Genomic DNA, 23652 nt, shown 5'->3' on the forward strand with positions numbered 1-23652 from the left:
AACCTGCTGGTTAGTTTCCATGCCACAACCTTCTCCTACTCCAATCTATCTTCTACTCAGTTTCCAAAGTGATATTTTTAATGCATATCTTGAGGCATCTCCCTCAAGATCACATCAACACCCACACCTAATAAACTGTAGTGGCTCCCTAGTACCTCTAGGACAAATTATAAAAACCTCTGCTTGGTTTTTTAAAGACCTTCACAACCCTCTTATACTTTACCAGCCTCTAGCAATACCTGCTTCCTCTTGTTCCTTACATATGAAACACACTCCAACTCTAAACTAGTGCTTTTCACTAGCCATCACCTATACCTAGAACGTTCTTTCTTAATTCCCTCTCCTGGCTTCAACACTCACATTCAGCAGACAGCCTTTTCCTGGTCAGTCTCCTTTCCCTTTTTTCTCCCTCCCTTCAGGATTATCTTCCACTGACTGTATATCTACTTGGTATGTAAAGAGTTGTTTACAAGTTATCTCCCTAGTTAGGATGTAAGCTCCTTGAGGGGAAGAAATGTATATTTTGCTTTTGTGAACCTGGCATTTACTTAGTGCTTAATAAATGATTTCTGACATAATCCCTGATTCAGGAATACACTCTAGCCCAAGAATAAAACAAGAATATAAACAATTTGAAATATCTCAGGTATGTCATCAAAAACTACTTCTATCAGCACCTCAGTGCTTTCTCTGACCATGCTGCCCTATCCTCCACCCCTTAATAAATTCCAGGGTCTTCCTATTACCCCTAAGACCAAAAGCAAAATCCTTTGATATCTAAAGTTCTTCATAATCTGACTCATCTCAAATCTGACTCTTTCCAACATTCTTTTATTTTATACTTCTTCACACACAACAGAATCTACCTTCTTGCTGTCCCTCACATAACACACTCCAACCCCTTTCCTGCCTGTCTCTTCCTCCCCTTGCCTCCCCCTTTCTTGGCTTTCTTCAGAAATTCAGCTCAGATCCCACCTGCTACTACAAGAAGCCTCCTGGTCCTAGTCCTCACTCAAGCCTCATCCCTGTTTTCCCTTCTAGTCCTTTGCAAGTTATTTCCCAACTGAAATACAATTTCCATGAGGGTAGAAAGCATGGTTTTGCTCTTTTTTTTGTACCTCTAGTCCCAAGTACATATATGCTAGCTGATGATGACAATGAAGAATATTCTTTTCACTGATATCTATATACATAATAGTATAATGATATAGCAATAGACAGCTATCTATGAATCATGAAACATTAAAATCTCCAAAACTGAAAAAAAGAAGAGAAAAAGAAAGAAAAGATCTCCAAAGCTGACTGAACAATCAATTGGAGTTGAGGGAAAAGACATGAGAAAGGGAGCCCAAGTAGAGGACTTCCTGTGATAGACCAGGTTTGAGAGGATGAAATTCTGTGCTTGGGTAGCAACTGTGTAGTAAGTAAAGGGGAGACTTACTGTAAAGGAAAAATAATAAGATTTAACAACAGTTTGGATGTGAGATGAGTAAGTGAGGAGCTGAGAATGACATAGAAGTTGCAAGCCTTGGGGTGGGAGGGAAGGAGGATGATGGTACCTTTGACAGAAATAAGGAAGTTCAGTGAGAGAAGAACTGGGGGGGGGGGGGAGAACAGTAAGATGTTTTAGTCATGTTTAAATTTAATATACCAAAGAACTTCCACTCCAAAGAGGCACTTACTATGGGAGAATGGGTGAAGAAGAGAGATTAGGGCTAGATAATAAGGTAAGGGAATCATCGAGATAAAGAAAGCTGGTAAGATCAACAACAATATTTAAATGTATTTCTCATGGGAAGATTCTTTCTTCTCCAAATTCCCTTTTTTTTGCTTGTCTAGCAAATCAATCACTGAAAGGGTAGAAGCTTATTATCAGAAGATCCAGGTTCATGTCCTGGCTATGACTATGAACAAATAATCTCTGCATTTGTCTCACAAAGTTATTATGAAAAAAGTGCTATATAAATAGGAATCATTATATTGATCTCTGTGTCCCACACAATGCCTTAAACAATGCCTTCCACACCATACACATTTGTTGAATGACTAATAAACTGATGTACTGTGTATAGTGTACCAAGGTAAGGCTAGGCCCCAGGAATACAAAAAATTAGAGAGATTTGGTTCCTTTTCCTCTAGGACTTCATGTCACTTTCCTGATAACTCCCTACTCTGCTTCCTGTATACAGGCCATTATGCTAATCTCCATATTTCTTATACACCTGCACTACAATTTTAAGACTTGTCCTTGAGATATATGGGCTCTGGATCAAATAAACTTTCACTTTTTCATGGCTTTGCATCAGATTTCTACACTACTTCCTCTATTTTCCAGTTCCCCTTGATGTATTGTCTTCTGTTAAAATGTAAGTTTCATGAGACCAAAATCTATCTTCTTAACTTTTACTGGTATCCCCAAGGCCAAGCACATAGTGTTTAATAACTGTTCTATCTATTGTTGTTGTGCAGTTGTTTTCTAGCCGGATCCAACTCTTTGTGACCCTATTTGGGATTTTCTTAGCAAAAATCCTGGATGGTTTGCCATTTCCTCCTCCAGTTCATTTTATAAATGAGGAACTGAGGTAGCAAGGTTAAATGACTTGACCAAACTTACACAGCTAATAAATGTCTAAGGCCAGATTTGAACTCAGGAAGATGAGTCTTCCTGATTCCAAACCCAAGGCTCTACTCACTGGGCCATCTAGCTGTCCCTCTATCTATCCTAAAGAGAAAATTTACCTTGCAAAAACCTTTAAAAAAAAGTGTCTGGAGCAAGCAATAGTTCTGATATGGTTTAATTTTGCAACATCAATATTGTGCTATTGACAAGAAGGTTAATCAGAATATCTGACTTTGATCAAATATAATAAAAAGAATTGGTAGACTGTTAGAGAGACAATGCTACTGGGAATTCAAACCTTTTAAAGAAATTCAAGTCTACATTAAAGCAGGAAAAAAACCATACCGAAAAAAATACAGATAGAAACAAAAACTCCCAAGATTTGGTATAGTTGTTACCAAAGCGTCTAATTAATTCTTTCAAAAGAAGCAAAGACTTTCAAAAGGACTTGGTAGTTAGTTGGGTTATTATTCTGTTTCAATGCTTTCTTACAACTCTGCAAAACTATCATAAAAATTATAAAATAAAAAAAGCCATGCCACAAGAAAAATGCTGTTAACAACAACAACAACAACAACAACAACAAAAAAGCAAAGAATGGAATCCTGGTGAGTACATATACATAGAGGCAGCAGCTTGAGGAGTTCTCAAGCTCAGACTCAGACAACTAATCAGAAAAAGATTAGGGGGGGCTCTATTCTCTGCTGATAATGGGTACAGCTAACTCTGATTTGCAACTCTATTGACCATATGCAATTCCATGTCACTGTTTCAGGGGAAAGAGAAACCACTTGTAGTCAGTCACTGGGGAATGAAGATCCTGGTCACAGTTCCAAGGCAGAAAGGAGTGTTAACACTTGCAACTGCAAAGGAGCAGAGACCCTTCCTGGTAAAGACCAAAGAGCAAAGTAGGTGAGAGCAGTGACCATAGCTCTCCCCAGATTACACCACCCTAAAAGCAAAAAAGCAAAAACAAAAAACTTTTAGACATCCCCAAGATTTAGCTCTGAAAAAAAAAATAGCAATACAAAAATGCCTAAAGCTTGGGACAATGTCTCCCCTCATGAGAGCAGAGTCCAATGTTAATATAAAAAGCGCAAAATCAGGAAATAGGCTAAAATAATGAGCAAACAAAAAAAAAAAGAACTTGTCCATAAAAAACCAACTATTATAGCAGAGATCAAAACAAACTCAAAACAAAATAATGTGAAAATAGCTATAAGTAAAGCCCCTCAAAGAAAAATGCTATTTGGATAGCAGCCTAATATGAATTTCTGGAAGTTAAAAATAAGCAATAATAGTAGTAGAGGGGAAAAATGAGTGATGCAAGAAAATTTATGAAAAGAATAAACAGTTTAGTAAAAGGCACTAAAAATATTGAACAATATATATTTAAAAAATAGAACTGATCTAATAGTAAAAATTCACTGAAGAAAAGAACTCCTTAAAAAGCAGGCCAAATGCAAAAGTTCAAAAATTCACTGAAGAATGCAATTCCTTAAAAATTAGAATTGGGGGGCTTGAATTGGAGGGAGTCAGCTAGGTGGCGCAGTGGGTAGAGCAGCGGCCCTGGAGTCAGGAATGCTTGAGTTCAAATCCGGCCTCAGACACTTAAAAATTACCTAGCTGTGTGGCCATGGGCACACTTGCCTTGGGCAAGCCACTTGCAAAAACCTAAAAAAAAAAGAATAGACTTGGGAAAGTGGAAGCTAATGACTCCATGAGACATCAAGAAACAATAAAGTGAAAAGAATGAAAAAGTAATAGGAAAATAAGAACTGTCTCCTTGGAAAAACTGACCTGGGAAATAGATCTAGGAGAGAGACTTTAAGAATTATTAGACTAGTTGAAATTCATAAAAAGGGGGGAGGGTAGATATCTTCTGAAAGAGCTCCCAAAATGAAAACTCCCAAGAATATTATTTTTTGTTTTTTGTCCTTCCTTCTCAAAGAAGACCAAGACATCTGGGAGGTGATGGGATGACAAGCACATAATTTGGATTTGAGTGAGGAGGTGCAGTGCTAAGTAAACAGCCTCACTTTCTCCTCCAGAGCCAATCCGAGTCCAGTGACCAGATATGAATGAGGACAACTGGAGATACTTCTGGATGCAAGGCAATCCGGGTGAAGTGACTTGCCCAAGGTTACACAGCTAGTTAAGCGTCCAGTATCTGAAGTTAGAAATAAACTCCGGTCCTCCTGACTCTTAAGACCTGTGCCCACTCTCTCCACAACACTACCTAATAAATCTCGTCTATTGATGAAAGTTTCAATGAAAGATGAGTTCTGTTGAGTTTAAGTTGTCTAAGTTGGAAATGTCCAAAAGGTAACCGATAATGTGAAGCTAGAGTTCAAAATCAGTCAGCTATATATCTTTCTGAGTTCCCTGAGAGCAGAGAAGGCTCAGGGCAAAGTTGGGGAGAGGGGTGGGGGTGGGGGGGGGGTAGGAAGAGCTATGAAAGATAGGAGAGCAGAGAAGATTAAGAAGAAACAGACATGTCAAGAAAGAGATAAAAATGGTATCACACTTAGAAAAAACAGCATATCTTCAAAGAGAGGCTTGTCAACAAGGTGCAAGACCAGAGTCACTGAGAAAGAATATCTTTGCTGTCTCTATGACAATAGTCAGCATCCAATTTTCAATTCTTTGGAGCCCATTAAATTTGTAGAGGACTTTATTCGTATTTGTGACATTTCCTATGATTTAGGTGATTTTTTTCCCTCATTTTAGGGTAACAATAAAGCAGTGAAATCTAAAAACTGATAGAAGTAGTGAAGGAACAAGCTTACAAGAAAGATGGTTGCTCAAGTGAGCTTAAATGTATTTTAAAAAGAAACTAAGGGGTAGCTAGGTGGCGCAGTAGATGGAGTACCGGCCAAGGATTAAGGAGGACCTGAGTTCAAATACAACCACAGACACTTAATCTTAATAATTGCCTAGCTGTGTGATCTCGGGCAAGTCACTCAACCCTATTGCCTTAAATAAATAACCAAAAAAAAAAAAAATTAAATTTATAAAAAAAGAAACAGAAGAGAAATTTATAAAAAAAATTCTTTTTCTCTTTTTAGTGACAGTGAAGCTACCACAATTAGATACATCACAATCCCTTATATACTTAATTAGAAAGAAGAAATAGCACTAAAGAAAATAAAGATGGGAAGCTGACTTTTATCAGGATGAAAATACACCCCATAAAGCAATCTATGGAATTTTACATCATGGACATTGCAGAAAGCTAGTGAGCCAAGTGAAGCCTAGAATTAATCAGCACTTTAGGGGAGTGACTTGAATTCAGTCTTTGGGAAATTTTATGCTTTTAATAAACCAAAATTTCTTCCTGAGACAAAGGAATCTTTTAAACATCAGTATTCTTCCAATAATGTTGCTACTAGCATAAGTTACTGAAAATCACTGGTCCAGAGAATTAAGAATATTGTAGCCAAATTCCAGAACTCCCAAGGCAAGGAGACCGTAAGCAATCAAAAAGCAACAATTCAAATACTGCAAAGCCACAGGTAGGATTACCCAAGATTTAGTAGCTTCCGCATTAAAGGAGAAACATGAAATATGATATGATTCTAGAAGGTAAAGGAGATTAGGATTACAATCAAGAATCAATTACCCAGTGATACTGGACATAATCCTTCAAGAGAAATGAAACAGGACTTTAAAGCATTCCTGATGAAAAGACCAGAGCTGAATAGAAAATTTGACCTTCATAAATAAGACTCAAGAGAAACATGAAAAGAAAAACAAGAAAGAGTAACCATAAAGGATTCAATAAAGTTAAACTCATTATAGTCCTAGATGGGAAGACAATACATATAACACTAAGAACTTTGTCATTATTAGGAAAAGAGGAACAGCCTAGGTGGTGCTTGGTCCTGGAGTCAAAAGGATGCTTACTAGCTATATGATCATTTTACATATAAGAAACAGATGCACAGTGATGTGACAAAGTCACATGGCTAATATAATCTGAAGTAGGAATCGGTCTTCCTGATTTGGCACTCTAACCTTATTCAAAGACACAGAATAAGGCATACATTTTCAAATTACAATCAATAGGGAAATCTTTTGCATGACAATGCATATATATATATATATATATATATATATATATATATATATATAAAATAGAGCTTTGGGTTTGTTTGTTTTTTTATGGGGGAGGGGAGTAGAGTTAGAGTGAAAGCAAGGATTAAGTAATTCCCCCAATCCCTTCCTCCATGAGGCTCATTAAAACATCTTTGTTTGAAAAAAAATTCAAAGCAGAGAAGGAAGACCAGAAAGAACCCCAGACAAGCAGGATAGCTTTAAAAGTTAGATTTAACTTTTATACTTATAAAGAAAAGCAAGCTACATACATCATAGAGATCTAAAGGTACATATACATTTATATATATATATATACATATATATATATATATAAACACACACACACACACACACACACACACACACACATATATATGCCAATGTCATTCTATTTTGAATTTAAGCATAGCTTTAAAACAGTCATGAAAGGAAAAGAATAAAATCTATGGGCTAAATTTGGGGAAATGTACTGTTCAAAGCTATGATTAATATCTAATGTAATAAGGGTGATTTTCCTTATGAAGAATTAAAGAAAATGTCAAAATCTTTGTGAACCTGATGCTATATTGTGTAAAACTGTAGCAAAAAAAGTTGTATATTAATTTTTTAAAAATATAAAAAGTTATGTGCATACTCTTTGATCCAGCAATACCACTACTAGGTCTACACCCTGAAGAGATGATGAAAAAGGGTTAAAAACATCACTTATACAAAAATATTCATAGCAGCCCTATTGTAGTGGCAAAGAATTGAAAACTAAGTGAATGCCATTCAATTGGGGAATGGTTTAACAAACTGTGGTATGTGTATGTCCTGGAACACTACTGCTCTATTAGAAACTAGGAGGGATGGGAATTCAGGGAAACCTGGAAGGATTTCCATGAACTGATGCTGAAGAGTAGCACCAGAAAAACATTATACACCCTAACAGCAACATGGGAGTGATGATCAACCTTGATGGACTTGTTCATTCCATCAGTGCAAGAATTAGGGACAATTTTGAGCTGAGACGGAGAGTACCATCTTGTATCCAGAGAAAGAATTGTGGAGTTTGAACAAAGACCAAAGACTGTTACCTTTAATTTAAAAAAAAAAATTATCTTATTATACAATTTTACTATCTCTTATATTTTATTTTTTTTCCTTAAGGATATGATCAATGTATACCATGTATACAATGTATACAATGTATACCATGGAAACTAATAAGACTAATAGACTGCCTTCGGGGGGGGGGGGAGTGAGATTGGGGAGAAAATGTAAACTTCAAAATAAATGAATAAATTTTTAAAAATAAAAAAATAAAAAATTTTAAAGTTTAGTCTATATCAATAAATTTAATTTAATTTGTCCCAAATAATTTATATAACATTATATTTAAGCATTACATAAGGAACATAAGAAGTACAGAAGTTGTTATTGCTGCTTCAGTTGGACAATTAAACGGGAACCTCTTTTTTACAGAGGCATTGAGATTTTTATTTAATGTTATCTCTCTCACAGTCCTTAAAAAAGGTACTCAATAAATGTTAGCTATTCATAAATTCAATGGAGTTAGAACTACATTACTCTGGGACATCTTTCCCACCTCTCACCCAAACATAAGTTCATTATAGATAAAACTTCATCCTATATGATCTCATCAGCTTAGGCACACCACTTCATCACTGCCCACAGTCTCTGACCGGAAGTTGGACCCATAAATTCTCCATTTAAAACCTCCTTCTTAAATAAGGAAGCGCAGTTCAGAACTCACTTTTCACCTTGCAACTCTTCAGGACATACGGACTTCTACATCATACCCCCACCACCACCTCTCCAGTTTATCAGAATATTAACACTCAAAAAACAGTTCTGTTTTTTGACTACTGACTAATCTTCTACTTCCTGTGCCTGGGAGGAGACTGGACATTGTCTGCCCTCCAAACATGTTCCCAGGGACAAGCATTACCTGGCACCATGGCTCTTCACTATCAGCTACTCTCCTCCCTATGACCTTGTGTGTCACAACTTCATAGTTTGAGAATTATCACCAAATCCACACTGTCCTTGCCTCTGGAGTGGTTGAGTCATGGACTCTCCTGTAGTCCTAGGCACTATCTTAGTAACTTCCACTCCTTGGTCACCACTCTCCAATGGGTGTTTTCTTCTCCCTTAGGATCTAAGTTCCAAGAGAGCAGAAACCATGTTATCTCCCTTTAGATTTGTAGTCCCATGTTTAGCACTTCATAACCACTTATTTCAATTTACAATTAGGAAACTAGAACAAGAGGGATTTGTCATTTGATTCCAAGTTCACCATTAACAGCAGCTAGGCAGCACACAGCATCTGACAGGGCCCTGGACCTGGAGTTAGGAAGACAGAAGTTCAAATCAAGTCTTAGATGAGAGCTGGGTGACCGTGGACAAGTCATTTAACTACTGTCTGCCTCAATTTCCTCAACTATAAAATGAAAATAATAATAGCACTTTCCTTCCAGGATTGTTGTGAAATTATTATACACAATAATATTTATAATGTGTCTTATCAAAATACCTTGGGCATTAATAGGTGCTTATTCCTTTCCCTTCCCCTAATGAGATGAAATCCTATTTCTGAGGGGTTGAGCACAGTGCGCCCAGCATGTACAGGTGTCACAGAAATCACCTATTTTCTCAACTCTCTTCCTCATTAGACTCTAAGGTCCCTGAGGGGAAAACCAGTCTTTCTTTTTCTTTATAATTATATGCCAGCTCTGGCACCAAGTCTGGCACATAGGCAAACAGCCAAGATTAACAACAGTCGGATGCTCTAATTGCAAAGTCAGAGTTTTTCTCATTAATCCATATACTGCCCCACCTTGACCCAGCTCACCTACCTGCCACCTCCCCCAGATAGGTCAAAAGTCCAGGCTAAGGAGCCCTCTCTCAACTCTTCCAGCCTCTCCATAAGCACACAACAGTACCACACTTCAGTATCATTCAAAGAGATGAGCTGCATAATGACTTAGAAAACCACAAATTAACATTATCTAGGTTTTACTGTGGCTCACTTGTTTTGTTAAATGTGTTCCAATTAAAAGTTCCTATAAGGACACTTCTGCCCTATATATTAACACTCTGACTGTCTCAGTTTCCTTAACTGGGAATTCAGATAATAACAGCCGAAATGAGAATATCTGTAAAGTGCTCTGACATAGAACAGGCACTATATATTCCTTGTCTTCCCTCCTCCCTCCCCCACATTACATACATTTATATTATGAATGTCATTTCTCCAACCATTTTGCAAACTCAAGGCCACAGACCAATCTTCTACTTCCTGTGCCTGGGAGGAGACTGGACATTCTCTACCTTCCAAATATGTTCCCAAGAACAAATATTACCTGGCACCATGGCTCTTCACTATCAGCTACTCTCCTCCCTATGACCTTGTGTGTCACAACTTCATAGTTTGAGAATTATCTCCAAATCATGACCAAAGTCATCTTCTATTGCTATTCTGCTTTTTAAAAAATAACTTATAAAGGTACCTAACCCCCAGGCAGCTTGAACTTCACTGTATTTGCTAACAAACCCCATGTGAACTTTATTCACACCATTCTTGCCATCTGGAAAATGTTTCTCTCCATTAAGTAACCTTACCTAATCTTCTTCAACCTATAATAAAACTTTCTTAATCCCCCCAATCAGATGATTTCCCCCTTCATCCAAACCAAAACAATATACTCTCTTACAGTCTTTACATAGTGGAATTTCTATTATCATTTATGTATTGTCTTTATTCCCCAACAGACAACATAGGGGAGGTGAGACTAGAAAATTATTAGGTTGCCCTGGACAACCTCTAAGGTGTTTCTTCTAGCCCTATGATTCCATGATCTTTTATAGGATTTGGAGCTGGAATGAACCTTAGAGATCACATAGTTAGGAGGGTCTGTTTTTCTCATCTTTATATCCCATAACAGTTAGGATATGGCCCTGAAAAAAGAAGATTCATGATTATTTGTTGAATAGTAATTTCTATGTCTTCTGAAGTAGTCTGGGTCTGTCTTTTACCATGAATAACCCCATACAAAACTCTCTCTGTACACCACCTATGAAATAATGACAGTTCTATAGGAAATACCTCCACTTGAATGCTATTACCTAGACTGATAATAAGGTACAAAGAAGGTATTCAAGGTTTTGTTACTAGAGCTGAGATATAGTTCTGCTATTTAATTCTTGCATAACCTTGAATTAAAAAAAGGTATAGGAGAAGAGAACTCAGAAGAAACTGTAGATCATTGAAGTAAAAACTATCAATTACCATACATCTAGACAAAATGTCAAAAGCTTTTTGTTAAGTTGAGCATCCAAAATGTTAAGGTTGAACATAAATCAGAGGTGGAAAATCAGAATAGAAAGTACTGAGCCACAAGACAACTAGATTGTATTTGACTGGTGGAAGACAGTGAAAACTAAAGTCTGAATTTCAAAAATACATAATGTTAAGGTACTTGGGAAAGCTTATACAATGTGCCAATTAATAAAGCTGTGTCCACTGAACTCCCAGCTTTAATTTTAATGAGGTTTTAACTCTAATCTAATTATGGCCACCTGATGCCAACATTGTTCACAGTATCACTTTTGACCACATCAGAAACAGCTAATGAGACTTCTCTACCCATTGAAACTGAATGTCCTGTCATTCCATCCACAAGGCCAATTGTGCAAGATTTGAATATGAAAAGTGTATTATTCAGATAAATCAGATGCCTGCTTGGTCTTTCATTAAGTTCAAAGTGAAGTTTACCCTGTTCTTTAAGTTGAAGAGAAATTCTAAGAGTGGCCAAAGTATGAAGGAAACTTTCAAAAAGTTCTGGCACAAATTGTGGAACCAACTAGGTATATCATATCTAAGCTTCACAATATTCTGATTAAAAATCAGTCAAAGAGATTAGAAGTTTGGAGACTAAAACATTTATTATGTTATTATTACAAAGAAAAAGAAAGCAGTGAAAAGATCAAATCAGTGGAGATTTTATTCCAGTGAATCTAACACCAAAACAAAGTTCCTAATTATTAGCTGGAATCTGAAAGCAAAAGGGAGAAAGGATTAAAAGTCTATTGTGTCTTGGCCTAACTTTTTTCCCAGAGGCTACTTCTGAGCAGTTTAAAAATTAACTAATTTTTTCCTAATTAAAAAACAGACATTAAAAACTATAATTACCTTATTTTGACTAACAACTCAGAGCTATCATACATAATACAATCTAATGGTTTAGATAAGACATATGTATACTAGAGCTGTAAATAGCCTAATAAATATTAAAGCTCTAACAACCACCTCATTTTACATATTGGAAAAACCAAGATGTAGAAACTTACCCCAAAGGTCACACAGTGAGTCAGAAAGCAAAGCCAATACTAGAATTCAGGTCTCCTGACTCCTGGGACAGGGCTCTCTCTGCTTGATCAACCTTCAAGGTAGTCTTCCTAGATACAAGCTTTTAAAGGACAATAAAACATATTTCAGGCAACCAGTAAATCAACAATAATATTGTCAATCAATGAGTATGTAGAGGAACACAGCAAGGAGTAAAAACTAAGTTTAGACAGCTGGTTTAAATCTCAGACACTTATAGTTATGTAACCAAGAACAGGTTACATTTTATCTCTCCAAGACCCCAGTTTCTCACGTATGAAACAAAGAAGATACTATTTGCACTATCTACCTCAGACAGAAATTATTACTGTTACTGATGAGAAAACATATCCAGTATGTATTAAGTAATCAAATACAGGAATCAAAGACAAGTCTTCAAAATTCCAAATCAATGCTCTTTATGCCTCATTTGTAAAAATAAGAATGTAAATAGATTACATTTTTATTTTTGAAGTTTAAAATATGTTTTCTTCATAACTCTCCTTCATAGGGGGGTAAAGAGTCAACATGTTCAAATTGCACATGAAAGACAGTGACAGTCACACAGCAAATACTGGCACTAGTGTTTGAACTTGAATCTTCACTACCAAAGGGTCCAGTGCTCTTGCCATAATCAAGTTCAGCAGTTGTGTTTTTAAACATTCATTCATACTTGACATAAATCCTGTTAATAAAAATACATTTTTGTATTTTCAGACCTGGTATACACCTTCCCTCTTGGCTTAAAATACTTTTCTCTGCCTACTGCCATTTTATCCTAAATGAATAATTTCCCTACAAGTTTCCTCCCCAGGGAGAACTGAAAGTCAGCTTTTCACACTGCTATATCCCAAGATATCACAGGAATTGTATTCCACACTTAAAAAGGAAACATCTGTGTTCAAATGAAAATAGTAAGAGAAAATTTTAATATTGGGAATAAACCAAGGACCTTAAACTACAGAACACATTTTTTTTATTAAAGATTTTGAGTTTTACAATTTTTCCCCCAACCTTACTTCCCTCCCCCCACCCTGCCACGGAAAGCAATCTGTCAGTCTTTACTTTGTTTCCATGTTGTACACTGATCCAAATTGAGTGTGATGAGAGAGAAATCATATCCTTAAGGAAGAAACAAAAAGTATAAGAGATAACAAGATCAGACAATAAGATATCTGGGTTTTTTCCCCTAAATTAAAGGGAATAGTCCTTGAAACTTTACAGAACACATATTTTGAAGCCCATTTTATGGAGATTTATCTACAAAAGGTAGCAAATCTTTTTAGATCACAAAGTGATGCAATGACCTAAATTAAAGTTATTGTTCTAATTTCTGCCTCCATATTTCATTGAGGGCACAGCTGCCATGAGTGGTCTCCTTTGCAGATTCTTATTCTTTGTCCCAAAGAATACAATTCCTGTTTCTTTTTACCCATCACTCAGAATAATAAAAACCCTTTCTCAGACTCCTCAGTGGAAAAAAGGGGCAGTCAGTTCTACATTCCTCAAGGAGGTATGTAGAAAACAGACAAATATGGGCAACAGCAACTAAAATGGGCCTCAATGAATTTTGTACCAATTCCCAATCATGATCACAAAGAGCTTAAGAAGATCATTATAAATCATATTTGTCAAAGATTTTATTGTAGCTGCACCTCCCAATATGTGGAGACTTCTGGGACATGATTTTAAAAAAATCATTTGAGGTGACAATGAATTACACACACACACACACACACACACACACACACACTTCAAGCAAATCAAAGAATTTCCCCAACTGCATAAAATCAAAAAGCATAGTATTTAAAGCATATTTTGGTAGACAATTTGCCCTGGAAAGTAATCATAATAACTAGTCTCCATTCTCCTAAAAATCCCAAGGAAAGCAGTCAGATTGTCCAATATGAGGTTACTGGCCAGGGTTCCAAAGACAATCAATTGGTAGCTTTCTCCTGAAACCTCTTCCAGAAAAGGAGTCCTACCATCTCCCAAAACTACATTTGTCAATTTTTTCCTGACAACAAACTGACCATCAAGCAGGAAATCTAAATATGTCAAATGTGATACAGTGAAATGACTACTGACATGGTATGGAAGATCTGGATTCAAATCCAAACTCTGACACCTATATACAATCTAAATTTAGTCAAATTACTTCATCTTACTGGATTTCAGTTTTCCCATCATAAGAGGAAGGGGTTAGTCTAGAGTCAAAAAAAACCAGAATCCAAATCTAGACATTTCCTAGCTCTGTGCCTCTGACCAAGTCTCTTAATTTCTGCCTGCCTCAATTTCCATTTCAGTAAAATGGAGATAATAGCACCTAATCCCCAGGGCCATAGTAAAGGGCTCCAGGCACAAAGTAGGTGCTTGTTTAATAAGCACTTCTACATCTAGGACTGCCTTTTGAGTTCCCATTCTTCTTCCCTAAACAGAGTCTAGTATACAAGGTGGTGACTCCTTTTTGTTCTTGTCACAGTTTAACTTCTTTCCAAATAAAATAGGATTCAATTCCATTTGAACAGGGTCAAGTACCAACTCTGCCCAAAATACTATACCTCACAGCAGAAGACCAAGGATTCTTTGTTCTGCCCTAGAAAAATTCAAACCAAACTGTCCAGTCAAGTTCAAGAGGCTTTTAAGTACTGACTGGAAATGGTTTATTATAGATTGAAAGAAGAAACAGTTTGCAATTGGGCTAATCTAGAATAAAAATGCTCCATATAACCAAAAAATAAGAATTCATAACAAAGTATAGCAAATCAAGAAGTAAATAAATGTGCAAAAAAAAAGGTAAATGTTATTTCATTTAATATTCCAAGGAAAGTGGTTCAGTTCAATAGAATACAAGTTTTAGTAATTGCTAGACTTGGAGTAAACAAATCTAGATTCAAGAAACTGTTATGTGATTCTAGACAAATCACTTAATCTCTCCAAGTCTGAATTTCTTCATCTGAAAAAGAGATAAAAGACTTATCTAGCAGGAAAATTGTGAAGAAAAGTCCTTTGCAAACAAACCTTAAAGCAAGAAAACAGTACAATAGGAAAAACCTTAGATTTGGAGACAGTAGGCACAAGTTCAAAAATCTGACTCAGTTATTTGCTGTCTAAATTGCCTTAGAGCAACTTGCTTGACCCTTAGAGGTCCAGATAAAATGATAAAAGGATAAAATGATCTTATCTACCTAATAAAAGGACAAAAGGTTCTTTCCAACTCTAAATATCCTAAAGAATTAGGAACAGTAATTTACTGTGTACCACAAATAAAAAATAGAATTTAAAAGTATTCAATACTGCACTTTAACATGCAATAGTTTAGAAGTATTTTAAATTAATAGAAAAAGGAACTTTTTTGCTCTCACTAAAAATAACATTTTTAGTAAGAGTAATGTGACTTCAACATAAAATTCAATATAAAATTCCTGTGTGTATTCTGGGGGATAGATAAGACAGACCTCTATGTAATAATAATTAGTAATTACAGTTTATTTTATAGATGTAACTAGCCAAGCAGGTAAATTATTTTATATTGTAGGATCATAGAATTTTATCTATAAAGGACTTTAACAAGCTATCCAGTCCATACCAGAAATGCAATGGACAGATTTTAGAATCCAAGGCTAAAGACCTTAAGTGACCAATTCCAACATAACTCCATTAATGCTGTCTCATAGTTGTCTCATAGTAATCTATCAAATAACCAATATAGTAAGTGAACTTAATAATTTTCTGGGAGAAGTTGTTTCTCTATGTAAATCATACACAATACAAAAAACCCAAAATTAATTGTTTTATTTCAACTCAGCACAAAGTTTCCCATATAAATTAATTTCTTTCTCTGTAACTCTACTTTAAAAATGGCAACATACCTTAACTTCTCATTCCTCTTTGAAGTATTTTGTATTATTGCATTCTTTTCTATGTGGGTTGATTGATTGGTTCTTAACCTTCATTATGGAAGACCAAAATTATCACTATGTTAGGGACAAATTACAGTGTGGCTGATCAGATCAACCCAAGCTTGGAATGCTCTACCACAAATTAGGTACAAAAACCCACCTGGGGGGGGGGGGTCTGCACTTTTGCCTCTCATGCTTACTTTGAGCTGCTTCAACTCTGCCATGCTTATTGAGCACAGCACCCTCTCTGATGAGGACACACCATGTTGGGTAATCCTGTGCCAGTGTCTCCCATGCTGCACAATCAATTCCAAAGTTCTTGAGAGTTTCAAGAGCTTGTATTGTTTTTTTCTGACAACTCTCCCCCTTCACCTAAACCCCCTTCCCCAGCCCCACTCCCTCTATGAGCTCTTGTCCTGTATGACTTCTCCATAAAAAGTCTTTTGGGTTAAGTGCATGTTTGGCATTCAAACAATGTGGCCAGTCCCTCTGAGTTGTGTTCTCTGTAGTAATGAATGAAGGCCTGGCAGTTTAACTCAAAAAAGGACTTCAGAGTCTTCTCCTGTCAAATGATCTTCAGAATCTTCCTAAAACAATTTAAATGGAAGCAATTCAGTTTCCTGGCACATTGTTGGTCTTATGTGGTTAAGAACAGCAAAAAGGCCAGCTTAGCTAGACTGCTAAATGCCAGGATGGGGATGATGGCTGGTAGGGTAGTCTGTAAAGATTTTAAATTGCAAAAATGGAGAAATTTAGATTTGATCCTAAAAGTCAAAAGGAAGCCAGTGGTATTTGTTGACTAGAGGGGATGATATCCATTAGATCTGAGTTTAAAGATCATTCTAAGAGATATGTAGAGAATGAATTAGATTAGGACAAGTGTTGAAGCAGAAAGACCAATTAAGAGTCTATTGCAGGGGCCGCTAGGTGGTGTAGTGGATAAAGCAAGCCACTTAACCCCATTTGCCTTGCAAAAACCTAAAAAAAAAAAGTCTATTGCAATAATTTTGAGTGAGATAATGAGAATCTGAACCTAGGGTAGTGGTTATGAGTTCAGGCTAAATGAACGAGGATGATAGCTAACTCAAGGATCTTTGTTTTATGTGCCTGAATAAGAGATTCTCAACAGAAATAGGAAAATTCTTAAGAAATAAGCTTTGGTGGGGAGGGGAGAAGAGAGGTGATAATGTAATGAAATCCATAAATAAGGCAGATTGCAACATCTCCATTTCTGGGCAACTCATTCCCTCCTGTCCAAAATGAAATTCTTTTACTCATCACTAACTGCTCTGAAGTGCAGAGCCCACCCACCATTTGCAAGTGACCTACAGAAACTATGAGGTTATCTGGAGCAGAGTGGTTAAACTATCTCCAAAGTGTGGCAAGAGATTAAAATGTAATTGGAAAATATTTAACATAAATAAAAACAGAATACAACATAGATAATATTAATTTGTGGTTTTCCAAGTCAATAAGGCAGATGGTTCTGTGGAGTTGTGTCAGGAAGACCTGAGATCACATCCGGCCTCCACTTATTAGCTGTGTGACTCTTAAATTCTGTTTGTCTTAATCCACTTGGAAAAAGAAATGACTGAATGACTGAACAACTTTAAAATGTTAATATGCTGCCTGGATGAACCCATTTCTATTTTATTATGAAACTACTGATCTGATACATAGGGCATAGAGATCTTGGAATTGGGTGGGAGGGGATTTTACCAAAGGTACCTGCTATGCAGCAGCTGCACAGAAATTTTCACCAAATGTTCTATGTTAATTATGTTAGGTTAACATAGAACATTTGGTGAGACTCTACTGAGAAGTCAACATTCAGAGCTAAAGAAGGGAAGGAAGCCCAGCAGTGAAGAAGAGTGTTGGGAGATATGGTTGTGTTGGCATGAAGCCCAGCTTGTTGGGTTTATGTATTATGGGTTATGACAGGGAGTATATGATACAACTCCCACAGGCTGATCACACATCACTTAAGGTCAAGGCCACAGCCAACCAAAGTGCCAGGGTCTCATATTTCAAGAGCAATGATCTGGAAAATCTAGGGATAGAGATGAAGATCTAAACTTAGAGTTCAGAGAGGGAAGAGAAGGAAAAATTGACTCAAAGTTCAGGATGAATTTCAAGATCAATAAGAAGAGCTTTTAAGAACTATGTTGAAGGGGCAGCTAGGTGGCACAGTTGATAGAGCACCAACCCTGGAGTCAGGAGTACCTGAGTTCAAATCTGGCCTCAGACACTTAATACTTACCTAGTTGTGTGGCCTTGGGCAAGCCACTTTAACCCCATTACCTTGCCAAAAAAACAAACAAACAAAAAAAACAAAACTTATGCTGGAGAATCAATCAACAACCATTATTTAGTTCTTACATTGTATGAGGTACCTTATAAGATATAAAAAAAAATACAAAGACAAAAAAATGAAACAGTCCTTAAAAAGCTTACATTCTAATGAGAAAGACTAGATAACACCATTATATTTGGGGTGGTAACAAATGAAAGGAAGAAAGGATCCAACTATTTATTCACCTCCTATAATTTTAGAATTGGTAGAATCTCCAGAAGATAATTCAACTCATACCTGAACAAGAATCATCCTTCCAATATACCTAACAAATAGTCACCCAACATTTACCTAAAAATTTCAAGAGGAAGCCCACTCACAATCTCCTTAGGAAACCCATACCATTCTAAATGTCTTGAAGTTTTTATCCATATCAAGTCTCAATCTGCCTCCCTGAAAGTTCCAACTAAACCAAGCAGAGTAAGTCTGATTCTCTTTCACATAATTGACCTTTCAATGAGATGTAAAACTAGTTATCAGGATTCCTCTAAAGAAGTACAGGGTAAACTTTCATAATCAAGGCTCATGTGCAATTTGATTCAATAAAACAAGTATTTATTAACCATCTCCTATGCACCAGGCACTAGGGATACAAGAATAAAAATTAAATTAACCCTGCCTCAATACAGGAAACATACTAATAACTAGGCAAATGAACAAAGGCTTCTTGTACAATATGATACCAAGCAGGCCTTGAAAGATATTAGAGAATTTGAGGAGGAATAGACAAAGGTTTGGAGGCAGGACACAGACATCAGATATGGAAAACATCTAGCAGCCCAGTCTGTCTATAAAGGGTCTCAGTTTATATTATGTCCTAGGTTCAACAATGTCAACTGAAATTTCTTGAGCAGGGAAATGTTATTGTCAGAACTAATCTTAATAGTATCAATGGAAGCTTCAAAGAATAACTGTAAGTAGGCAATTTGGAAGGCTATCCCTATTGCCTTATGATTTTTTTAGGTTTTTTGCAAGGGTTAAGTGGCTTGCCCAAGACCACCCACCTAGGTAATTATTAAGTATCTGAGGACCCAGGTACTCCTGACTCCAAGGCCAGTGCTTTATCCACTACGCTACCTAGCAGCCCCTGACCTCTAATACATGAAATACTATTGATCTATAAGAAACCATAAATGGTCAGACCCTAGAGAAGCATGGAATCACTTATAGGACCTGATGCTGAGTGAGGGAAGGAGAACCAAGAGAACAATGTACACATCAACAATACTGTGACATGAACAACCTTAATGGAAGCAGCAAACTCTCAGCATTCCAAAGAGCTAGAACAATTATGGAACCAGAAGAAGAAAAACAAAACAAAACACACGCACAAAAAAAAAAAAAACCCTTCATGAACAACCCTGATAAACACTTTATAAAAATTCTCTTATGCATCTCTTTCCCTTGATCCTAATTCCTCATACCAAAAATTACTAATCTGTAAACTTGTTTATCAAAATATGTATGTACAATGTTAACCTGTCTGTTGGCTGCTGAGGACAGAGGGGTGGGAAGGGAGGGGTGAAAGGAAATTTTGTTAACTTTAAAAGATACATGTGCATATCGACGAAAATAAATATTTTTTTAAAAAATAAGTAATTAAAACAAAGTTATGAGAAGACTTGAAGATAAGATGTGCTTAGGATTTTAGATTTAGAGCTGAAAAGGACTTTAGGGGGTGGCTAGGTGGAACAATGGATAAGAGCACTGGCCCTGGAGTCAGAATACCTGAAAAGGACTTCAGAAGTCATTCCCTTACAAATGAGAAAACCAATACTCAAGTTTACTAAGCTTCTTGATATCCTTTGACAAACTGTGACTAATGAAAAAATACTACAAAATACTACAAAACTGAATATGGATATTGTAATGATTTTAAAAGAAAGAAAGAGGTAGAGTGTTCAAAATACAGAACAGTGAATGTCTTGAATTCCAGACAAAATTTAATATATTTATAGTTTGTGAGTACTCACAGGGAAGCAGTGATTAATAAGAACCAATAGGCATTTATTAAGAACAGAACAGGATGGGAGAGGGATGGGGGGGCAGAAAAATGTGCAACTCAAAAGTTTACAAAGAAATGAATGCTGAAAACTATCTTTGCATGTAATTGGAAAAAAACACAAGGGGGGGGGGAACAGAACATGCCAGGAAGGATTTCTACATTACAAGATCAGGAGAGTAACATTAACATAGCATTAAATAAATTTCAAAATATCTATAATCATAGGCTTCCAACTTTTAAGAGACCTTAGCAATCCTCTATTCTGAGGCAAAGAGGTAAATAGCAGAACAGCAGAGAAATTTAGCAAGCTTTCTCCTCCAAAATACAATCAAACAAGCAAATAGATCTAAAAAACACAACAGACTGAATCCTGGTGGAGAAATCCAAGAAAAAGGTCATGAATCATTTTCCAGACCAGGTCACCATATGGAAACAAGGGTAGAGTTTGGGGATAGACTCAGGTTAGGAGCTCCTGCAGGAAAACTAAAAAAGCACCATGCACCAGGAGTAAGATGGGGTTCCCAGGTCCAACCCAGGGCACTACAACCTTGGGCAGAGTGCAGGAACAGGTGCCAATTAGCAGCTTTGTCGATTACTCCCTAGTTCTGGGTCACAGATCAAGAAGGACTGGACAAGAAGCAAGTTTGGAAACAAGCAGTAGCTATATGATTCAGTCCCTCATTGGGGTCTCAATTCCAACTTTTAGTCCCACCTAAAGCTAGAAGAGGAAACCAGGGTCAGAATTCTAAACCAAAGTAAATGTTAAATGAGTTTGAGGGGAGGGAGGGATGCCTAAGTGTTTAGTGATTAAGCTTGCCCTGGATCAGATCACTTTGGGAGCAATGAAATCTTACAAGGCTGAGTCTGAGCTGTGCCTGGGAACCTGGAATAACACAAAAATCATTGCCCCAAGAAAGCAAGAGTAAGATCAGAGATTCCCTTCAGAAAAGAACAGGCTGATCCTAACAAAATTCCAAGTCAGGAAGTAGGCTGGAAGAAAGTGTAAACAATAAAGAACAACACAATTAAAAAAAAACAACAACTATTACATTGAGACAGATACCAAAGACAAACCCAGGAAAATAGAATGACTCTTAAACATCAGCAAGCAAACATCAAAGAAAAATGTTTTTACAAATGAAATGAGCACTGGGGGGGGGGGGGTGGAAAACAAAAAAGAACTATGGAAGAATCAGAAAGAATAACTAAGCACAGGAGTCACAAAACTTTACCCAGTCAACAAAATTCATGAAAATTCAAATGAACCAAATAGAAGCAAATGATTTCATGAGACAACAAGAATGAGAGAAAATGTTAGGATTTACTGGGCTACCTGAAAGCCATGGTCAAAAATTTAAAAAGTCTAGTCATATTTTAAAAATCTTGAAATTTGCCAGAACCCTTAGAATCATGAATTAAAGGGCAAAGTGGAAATAGAAAGAATCTACTGATTTACCTCCAGAAGCTTCAAAATGAAAACTTCCAAAAATATTCCAGCCACAATCCAGAAATTAAGTCAAAGAGACTACTGCAACAGCCAAAAAAAAAAAAAAAGAAAAGTCAAAATAAGACAAAAAAAGTCACATTTGAAATTATACATGATTTAGTAGCCCACACTATAAAGGTACTGAGACCTTGAATTAACATAGCACTCAAGCAAAGATATACAAGAATCAATTACTCAGCAAAACAATGTATAATCCTATTTTTTTTAGAAAGAACTTCCAAGTGCTCCTGATAAAATAAGCAGAGCTACATTGAAATTCTGAAGTGCCAACACAAGAGTCAAGAGAATCATAAAAGATAAACATGAACAAATAATCATGTGGGAATAAAACAAGGATAAAGGACTTAGATGCTTTCCCTGTGAATATTATCATTAGTTAGAGTTTTTGTCTTATGTCAATGATCTTTTTAAAAGAATGGAAAGGGAGTAGAAGAGAAATACATTGGAGGGGAAAGGAAGGAGGAGGAGGTTAGGAAAAATTATTTTGCATAAGTGACATATGCAAATAGAAGTCTATACAAACTAGAAAAAAACAGGAGGAGTCACATAACTTGAACTATCTTCTCATCTAAATTGGTCAAAGAAAGGAAGAAAACACACAAAGGAGGTTTCACTCAACAGGAAAAGAGAAGGGACAAGGAAGGAGAGAGGGAAGAGTTTAAGGGAAGGATAAGTCAAAGTAAAACTAAAAGGATTTACAAAAATATTGATAGCTCTTTTCGTGATGGAAAAGAATTGGTTAACTAAGTTATTTGAGAATGACTGAACAAGTTCTGGAATATGGAAAACCTGTATGAACTGACATAAAGCAGAATGGAAGAATAATTTTTGTAAATATAACAATACTACAAAGTAAAAAAAAAACTTTGAAAAACTAAGGAATTCTGATCAGTATGATGATTAACTACAAATCCAGTAAAAAATGAATTCCAGAAGAAACATGCTACCTGCCTAAGACTCAAAATCCCAAAATGAGACTTTTTAAACAAGGCAAATATGAACTTTTTTTTTTGCTTTAACTATAAATGTTTATAACTGAGGGTTTGCTTTTCTTTCTTTTTTTCAATTAGAGGGAAGATTTAGAGAAAGAAAATGGATTTTTGCCTGTTAAAAAAATTAAAAATGAACAACATAATATATCAATTTAAGATTTGCAAAATACTTTACTTATGTTATCACATTTTAATCCCAACAACTCAGATAGGTACTACTAATAATTATTCCTATTTTATACAAGAAACAGGCTCAGCAAAGTTAAGTGATATGTTCATGTCATAAAGAAAGGTGTCAAAAGGAGAACTTGAACCCAAATAAGCCTCTCTTTCTATACCATCATGATGGTCCAAAAGACAGTGATATTTGACATCATCATTTGTAGTATAACTTGTGGATATGAAAGAAAGGCCTAGACTAGAAAGGCATAAGTAGATGAAAGATTAAACCCAAAGAGTAGGAGTTAATATGACAATGTCAACTTGGATGTCTATGGTAAAACTGTACAAGGATCTGTCCTTGGTCCTGTTTTATTAAACTTTTTTTTAAATGTATGATATGGATAAAGCATTAATTTTCAAACTTAAGGCAAAAAAAAGCAAGCATTTCTTAATGAAATACTTTTAATTTTGATACTGGTAATCCTATATGATGTTGAAAGGATGGAGGAAATATTGGGTCATGTCAATACTACCACCACTAATAACATAAACACATTTATATTTTAAAAATTTGTAAGTCTCTTTAAATACATTATTTTACTTGATTCTCTCAGTTATTCTGAA

The 23652-nt window shown here is 36.0% G+C and overlaps 1 protein-coding gene across 4 annotated transcripts in view; it reads right to left on the reverse strand.

The window, feature by feature from the left end:
* Positions 1–23652, reverse strand: part of KDM4B (lysine demethylase 4B) — a 257679-nt gene that overhangs the window by 227532 nt on the left and 6495 nt on the right. The window contains exon 2 of one of the 4 annotated variants that reach the window (XM_074203933.1): positions 12071–12189. The exons of 2 other annotated variants lie outside the window; for them this stretch is intronic. The gene's annotated coding sequence lies outside the window, so the exon portion shown is untranslated. Of the gene's footprint in view, positions 1–12070; positions 13120–23652 lie in introns of those variants that run through there. One more of the 4 variants, XM_074203932.1, reaches the window with a different exon arrangement.

Source organism: Macrotis lagotis, chromosome X (assembly GCF_037893015.1).
Source record: "Macrotis lagotis isolate mMagLag1 chromosome X, bilby.v1.9.chrom.fasta, whole genome shotgun sequence".
Lineage (NCBI taxonomy): Eukaryota > Metazoa > Chordata > Mammalia > Peramelemorphia > Peramelidae > Macrotis > Macrotis lagotis.